The sequence below is a fragment of the Zalophus californianus genome, chromosome 10, assembly GCF_009762305.2.
Source record: "Zalophus californianus isolate mZalCal1 chromosome 10, mZalCal1.pri.v2, whole genome shotgun sequence".
NCBI lineage: Eukaryota > Metazoa > Chordata > Mammalia > Carnivora > Otariidae > Zalophus > Zalophus californianus.
Window position 1 is genome coordinate 10,477,911 of NC_045604.1, and position 6,822 is coordinate 10,484,732.

Genomic DNA, 6,822 nt, shown 5'->3' on the forward strand with positions numbered 1-6,822 from the left:
TCCTGCAAGCCGAGAGAGAACGTTCCCAAAGCTAACTCAAGAAATGCATTCTCTTAAGACAAACACCATATGATTCCACTCAGATGTGGAATCTAAAAAACAAATGAATAAACAAAAAGCAGAATCAGACCTATAAATACAGAGAACAAAGTGGTGGTTGCCAGAAAGGGGTGGAGGGGGCAGGGGCAAAATGAGTGAAGATGAGTGGGAGGTACAGGTTTCCGGTTACTGAATAAATCACGGGACTAAAAGACACAGCTTAGGGAGTATAGTCAATGATATGGTAATAGGGTCGTATGGTGACAAGCGGTAGATACACTTGTGCTGAGCACTGCATAAAGTTGAATCACTGTGTTGTACACCTGAATGCAACACTGTGAACTATACTCAGATCAGAATTAAAAGAAAGAAAAAAAGAGAGAGAGAAAGGAAGAATTAAGTTAAGAATTAACTTGAACTCAAGGTCACAGGACTCAGGTTCTCTAAAGCTACACTATCCAACAGAAATAGGAGTGTTGCAAAGGGGAGCCATGGATGTAATGTTAAGTTTTCCAGTAGCCACATTAAAAAAATAGGTAAGATTAATGTAATTACATATTTTATTTAATCCAATATAGCTACTATTTCAGCACGTGGTCAATTAAAAATTACTAATGGGGGAGAGTTTACGTTCTCTTTTTGTTTGGTACTATATTCTCTAGATCCGATGTGTATTGTAACTTGCAAACAGCCCAACCCTGATTAGCCCATTTCAGACCCTCAGTGGCCGCGGAGGCTAGCGGCTACTTGGCAGATAGTCCGTTATCAGCCCCTGGCCCTGAAATATGGGAAAAGAAATCCAGGGTGGGGAAAATCTGCCTATTCTGAAAAGACTCCGGTGGCGGCAGTCCCGGGGCGTTCTGGAATTCAGGGAACCACGGAGAAAGGAGAGCGGCTGCACACTCTGGCCTTCCAGCAGCCCGGGGCTGTTTACTTTCGGGAGCCGCTCCTCCTCCCTCTGCAGGGGCAGGCCCCACGAGCGGGGCTGGGCGCGGGGGCGCGGCTGCCACGTGGCGGCCACCACGCGGCTTCCGCCCGGGCCACGCTGGCAGCGCTCGGGGGCCAGGCAGGGCGGGCGGCGGGACGCGCGCTCGCCGGCCTCGGGAGGCGAGTGGGAGCCGGCGCGGCAGCGCCGCCCGCCGGCCGCGCCGCGTCACTGCAGGCGCAGCGCCGGCCCCGCCCCCCGGCAGCGCCCCAGGCCCGCCCCGCCCGCCGCCCGGGGAACCCGCCGCCGACGCCCCCGAGCTTCTCCTAATGCCGGGCTGGGGCTCGACTTGCGGTGCGTTGAAAACGCGCCCTGCGTCTCCTTTGTCGAGGACCGCGTCACACGTCCCGTAGCCCTGGGGTCGCCGAGGACGGCTTTTCTTCTTTTTCCTGCTCTTTGCGTCGGTCCAGGATTTTCTCTTCCGGGTCATCTCTAACTCACTAGAAGGACGCCCATCATTTGCATTTCAGGAGGAGTAATTTTTACTCCTGCCAGAAGTAACGTTTCCAGAAATCGCTTTTTCATTTTGGAATTTCTATTCCGTGAAGGGAAAGATTAAAAAACAAAAACAAAACCAGAACAAGAGGCCCCAGCGAGGATCGAACTCGCGACCCCTGGTTTACAAGACCAGTGCTCTAACCACTGAGCTATGGAGCCGTCCCATTACCTGGTTTGCTTTAGTTCAGGGACATTGGAAGCAATATTGCTTTAGCTGGCAGTTTGAAAACTGACCTCATGCATCCATTATCAGTGATAATCGGAAAGACTATGAAATGTTAGAGAAAAATGCCTACAATATGACAAGCATTAAAAAAGGCCCCCTTATGTCAAACTCCTATGTTTATGATTACAAAGCACTAAATCATACCTGCATAAGTTATGCGTACAGATGGGGCTGCAAGGGAAAATGCAAAACTGAAATCATGTTCTGATCGTATTCTGAGTGGTTCTTTGACACGTGAAAAAAGCCTCCGAGCCATTGTTTATATGACACATTGTATCAAGTTTAGTACTTACTGGGAAGTTATGGGGGAGTGTCCCTGCTTCTCATACATTAAATAAGCTATCGATTATGGATGAGTTAATTGATTTAACAGTATTTTTTGAATACTCGCATTGCTCTAGACTTTGGAGATAGGGTGGATAAGTAAAGCTCTGTCCCTGCTCTTTAATGACTGGGATCATGAAACTATGCCTCATTCTTTTTTGCTAAAGAACTGTTTATCGAGGGAATGAAGTTATGGTCACAGCATGACCCGTTCCCGCAGGAAGGACGGAATGAAGGTCATGCTGCCCAGTGGTCTGCGGGCCTCTTTCCCTTACCTCCTACCACTGTCTGCTCACGTTCACTTGCTCAACAAAACCTTTCCTGACCCTCTATTTGAAACTGCACCATAGTCCTTATCCGGTCCCTTTTACCTCATACTATGCGAACCTTCTTTCCTATTAATGTGCTTTATTGTTCTTGTTTTTGTTTCTCCCTGTTAAGAGTGTCAGCTCTTTGAGCCCTAAGAGTTTTGTGCGTAGCACACAGTAGGTGCTCAGTAAATGCGGAATGACTGACATCTATGTTCATTCTGTAAGCCAGGAGAAATCGGGGAGGTGCTTGGGGAGAAGGTTTCTCATCTCAATTCCACTTCCACTGCCTCTCCATCCAAGCTGGAATTTTGTTTACACCCTTTGCATTGTCTCATGGTTCTGGAAGCTACGGGTCCACTTCAAGACATGGGCAGGGTTGTTTCCTTTGGAGGGCTCTGAGGGAAGGACCCATCGCAGCCTCTCTCCATGGCACTTGTAGATGGCGGGCTTCTCCCTGCGTTTCTTAGCATTCTCTTCCCTCTGTGCGTGTCATTTCAAATTCCCCCTCTTTATAAGGACACCAGTCCTATTGGATTAGGGCCCACCTCGCTTTAACTTGATCACCTCTGGGAAGACTCTGTCTTCACATCGGTCACACTCCGAGGTACTGGGCGTTAGGGCTTGCACCCAAGAATTTTGAGGGGACACAATTTCTCAGTAACAAATGCAGGCGGGCTTTCAGTTAAGGCAGAAGCAAGGCCTCCTTCATTCCTTTGACCCTGTCTGCCTCTGGTTAGCAGACCGCACCAGCGATTTTCACTTGCTTTCCCCCCACCTCTTCCCCAGACCAAATGATGAAGCCCGAGCACGTCCCAGCAGGAGAGATGGGATAGAAAAATAGAGCCTCTCCTTATCGCGGTTCTAACTTGTGATCTGTAGGATAAAGATGAAAGGACAAGGTGAAGGAAAGCTAAGGAGGGCGGACATCCTATAAAGACTTCAGTCTGCTTTTGTGTAGCATGGTCTTAGAAGAAAAAGTCTGGGAGGGCTTTCCACCGAAGCTTATGCCCCCTCCTCCTTCTCCCCATCCCTCCTGATGGGGCTTTATAGCCCATGTACGCATTCACCACCTGTGAAATGGAGGTGATCATTTTGGCTCTATCCCAGAGCAGTCTGGGGGATTCAACCCAACAACGAACTTGAAAGTGCTAGGAAATTGTGAAGTGCCAGAAACAAACATGATAGGGAGGGAAGGCATCCTAGGGTCCAGTTTGGGTGGAGGGAGAGGACGAGATGGAACATAGAAGTCTCAGCAGCGTCCCTTGGCTGTTCTATGTTCTTTTTGCTTTAAGGTAACAGTTTCCTTTGCTCAGCCATGTCCTCATTCTCTCCAGAGGAGTCTAGGGCCGCCCATAGGGCTGAAGTAAGCAGGAGGGCTAGCTCCTCCCATTGGCTTGGGGCAGGGGCTCCCACCCTCTCTCGCCCTCTCCTTGGAATCACTGTCCCACGCCCTCTCCTCGTGGGAGGAGGCCATCTTCTGTCCCCAAAGTCAAACTCAAGGTCAGAGGGTATGAGGGTGCCAGGGCCAGGAGGGACTTCCAAGCTCATCTAGCCCCGGTTCATTTTGAAGACAGGGAAGCATTGGCCCAGGAGGGGAAGGGGCTTGCCACATTGTGTAGTACAATGGTTGCAGAAGGCACACTGCCGTTGTGGGGTTTGAGACTCCCCATGGTTTTTGTTTCCTACTGTGAAGGTTGGTCAAAGAAAGTTAAAAAGCAAAAGAAAAGACAAAACAAACTGAGCGCAAACTCGTATGTAACCTAGCCAACCAGCCCACCACCCAAAACAGAGGGCAAAGCGGCTTTCTGAATTTGTTCAAGATAAAGGTAGGCTCTTTAGTGCAGACCCCAGGGGTGCTGGTGGTGGCAGCGGTGGTGGTGGGTCAGGACAGGGAAGGAGGGAAGAAGGTGGAGGGTCCTCCCTCTGGTCTGGTCCCTCCTTATACCCACCCACAGCCCAGCTAGAGGTGGAAGGTGGGGGATAGGATCCCCAGGGCCAGCAGAAACCCAGAGGGAGGGAAGAACAAAGCTAAAGAAGGAGAGGGGGCAGGAAGCAGGATGCTGTTCATGTTGCTTCATAAACCCAACACAGATGTACACGAAGCTGGTCACCTGGCCCAGGCGTCTGAGCTCTTCCACCCCACTCCCCGCCAAGCCCCTTTCCCCTTGTTGAATGGGGAGGCCAGCAGGAACCCAGGGCACAGACAGGAGGGCTTTAGTAAACCTGGGATGCTGCGGTCGGGGGCTCTGGTCCCAGCTGACCCTCTCCTCCCATTTGCCTGCATCCCTGGTGGGAGGGGCTGTAGCATCCTCCACAATAACTCAGGGCACACAGCCCTTCTCACCAACCCACATGGAAAAGTCTTAGGGTAGACAGCTCACAAAGTGGGTGGGCAGCTCAATAGCGAATGCCTGCCGGACTTCCGGGGGCCCCATGGAATTGCACTCACTTATTAAAATCATTGTAACAAATTCATCTCCTGGATATTGATCCTATCCCACACCAAGTAGCCTTCTCTTGGGTAGGTTTTTAATCAGATTGCTGGGCTTTTGGGTGGACTCCATGGAAGGACTGCAATTTTGAGTCTGGAGATGATGTGCACCAGCCGTGCAGAGATGGCATTGGGTCAGGGGCTTGGCCACTTGGCAATACGACGGGGGCTACCGGTGGTGTTTAGGTTGTTCTGGGAGGGAGGAGTCTGGTGAGGTGAGGACCGAAGAGAAGGATGAAGAAAATGCAACCTAACCCCACCACCAAGATAGCTGGTTTGCAGGACGAATTTACTAGCTCAGACAAAGTCCCATTTAGTGGGGTCCCCCCCCCGCCGCCTCCCCCGCAGCCTTGCGTCTCTTCCCTTCCAGATCAAACGCAGGGGGCCGGCGGGCAGGGGAAAGATCTTGGGCTTTGGGGTCTGGTAGACCTCAGTTCGAATCCGGGGACACGCGGAGACACCGGGGCCCGGCCACCTTCCGCTGAACTGCAGAGGGTGACAGGCTGCCCCTGGGGTGAGCTCGGGCAGGAGCGGCAAAGGGACCTGGTTCCCGGCCCAGCTCTGCCCCCTGCTGGCGGCACCGGAGTCACTGTGCTCTCAAGGCTCGGGTTCTTTGCGGGTGCCGAGGGGCTGAAGGGTCGTGCTGCCCAGGGTGGATGCGGCTGTAAGGCGGTCAGCGGGGCGGCCCCGCCTCCCCTCCAGGTACTGCTCACCTGGATGTGCGCGGCCCCGTCCGCTTTCTTGCCTTCCCTCCGGTTGCGACGGAGGAGCTGTCCCTGGCTCCGGAAAAAGCCATCCTCCTCTCCCTTCTGTCCTCTTCGGCAACCCCGCCGTGCCCGCTCTCTGCCCTTGGTCCCTGGAACATCCAGCCTCTCACTCTCCACTGGACCCTTCCCATCAGCTTTTAACACGCTCCAGTCTCTCCCACAGAAAGCATCAGATGAAAGAAAAGGACATAAAACCCTCCTCCACTCCAGTGAGTTGTCTGCACTGGTTCCCTCGTTCCTCACCTCCCACGCACCCCACTTGTCCTCTGTCTTCTACACCCTCCCCTCCCCCCCCCACGTCCTGCGTGGATAAACCTTGGTGTCTTGGCAGCTTTTGTTCCCACTGACCACTTTCCCTTCCCTAAAGACTCTCCTCTGTGTCCCTTATGGCCCACACTCCTGAGAGTCTGCCCACTCCCCAGGAAGCTGCGGCTCGGCTGTCTTTGCAGCCCTCCCTCCCCTCGGGCAAGGGGAAGGGTGCGCAGGGGCCAGCCTCCTGCGTGGGAGTGGTGGTGCGTCTCCTGCCAGTTTGGGAGGCAGTGGTGAGCCAACCCAGAGGTGGTCTCTGCCCTTGCAGAGCTCATGGGCCTGGGGGGAAAGCCACCGTCATTCGGATAATTGGTGCAGTCACAGAGACCACTGCCGGGGAACCGGAGCAGTGAATACAGACAGCTCGGCTTCCTCACATGTAAAACGGGATGATGATGATGATGATGGTGATGATGATGACGATAAAAATAATGTGAACACTAATAGCCTCTCATGTGGGTACTTGGGAAAAATAGATGAAACTAGATGAACTTGGCATCTGGGGAGTACTTCATCGATACACATTGCTTTTATTACCAGTTGTACCTAGAAGTAGTGTGTGAAGCCCCCCTGTCGTGAGAGGGTCACTCACAGAAGGCTGGGTGGCAGGAGGTGGAGGAAGGGATGAAGAGCATGGGCCTCAGAGGGCCCAAAGCCCCTGTTCTGTAGCCAGAGCTCCTCTTGGGCACCGGCTGAGTGAGACGTTGTCACTCTCCTTTGGGAGCTGACATAGGAGTTGGTGAGTCATGTCCAGAAAGGGGAGATTCTCTCACCTCTTGAAAGACCACGGATTAGAATTAACCTTATTCGAGTCAGACAGGGCAAGCACTCAACGAGGCCGGAAGAGGATAATCTTTCAGATGATGCAGCTG

The 6,822-nt window shown here is 52.6% G+C and overlaps 1 non-coding gene across 1 annotated transcript; it reads right to left on the minus strand.

The window, feature by feature from the left end:
- Positions 1-1,608: 1,608 nt before the first annotated feature.
- TRNAT-UGU lies at positions 1,609-1,681 on the minus strand. The gene has a single exon. It is a non-coding gene; the product is annotated as a tRNA-Thr (tRNA).
- Positions 1,682-6,822: the final 5,141 nt, after the last annotated feature.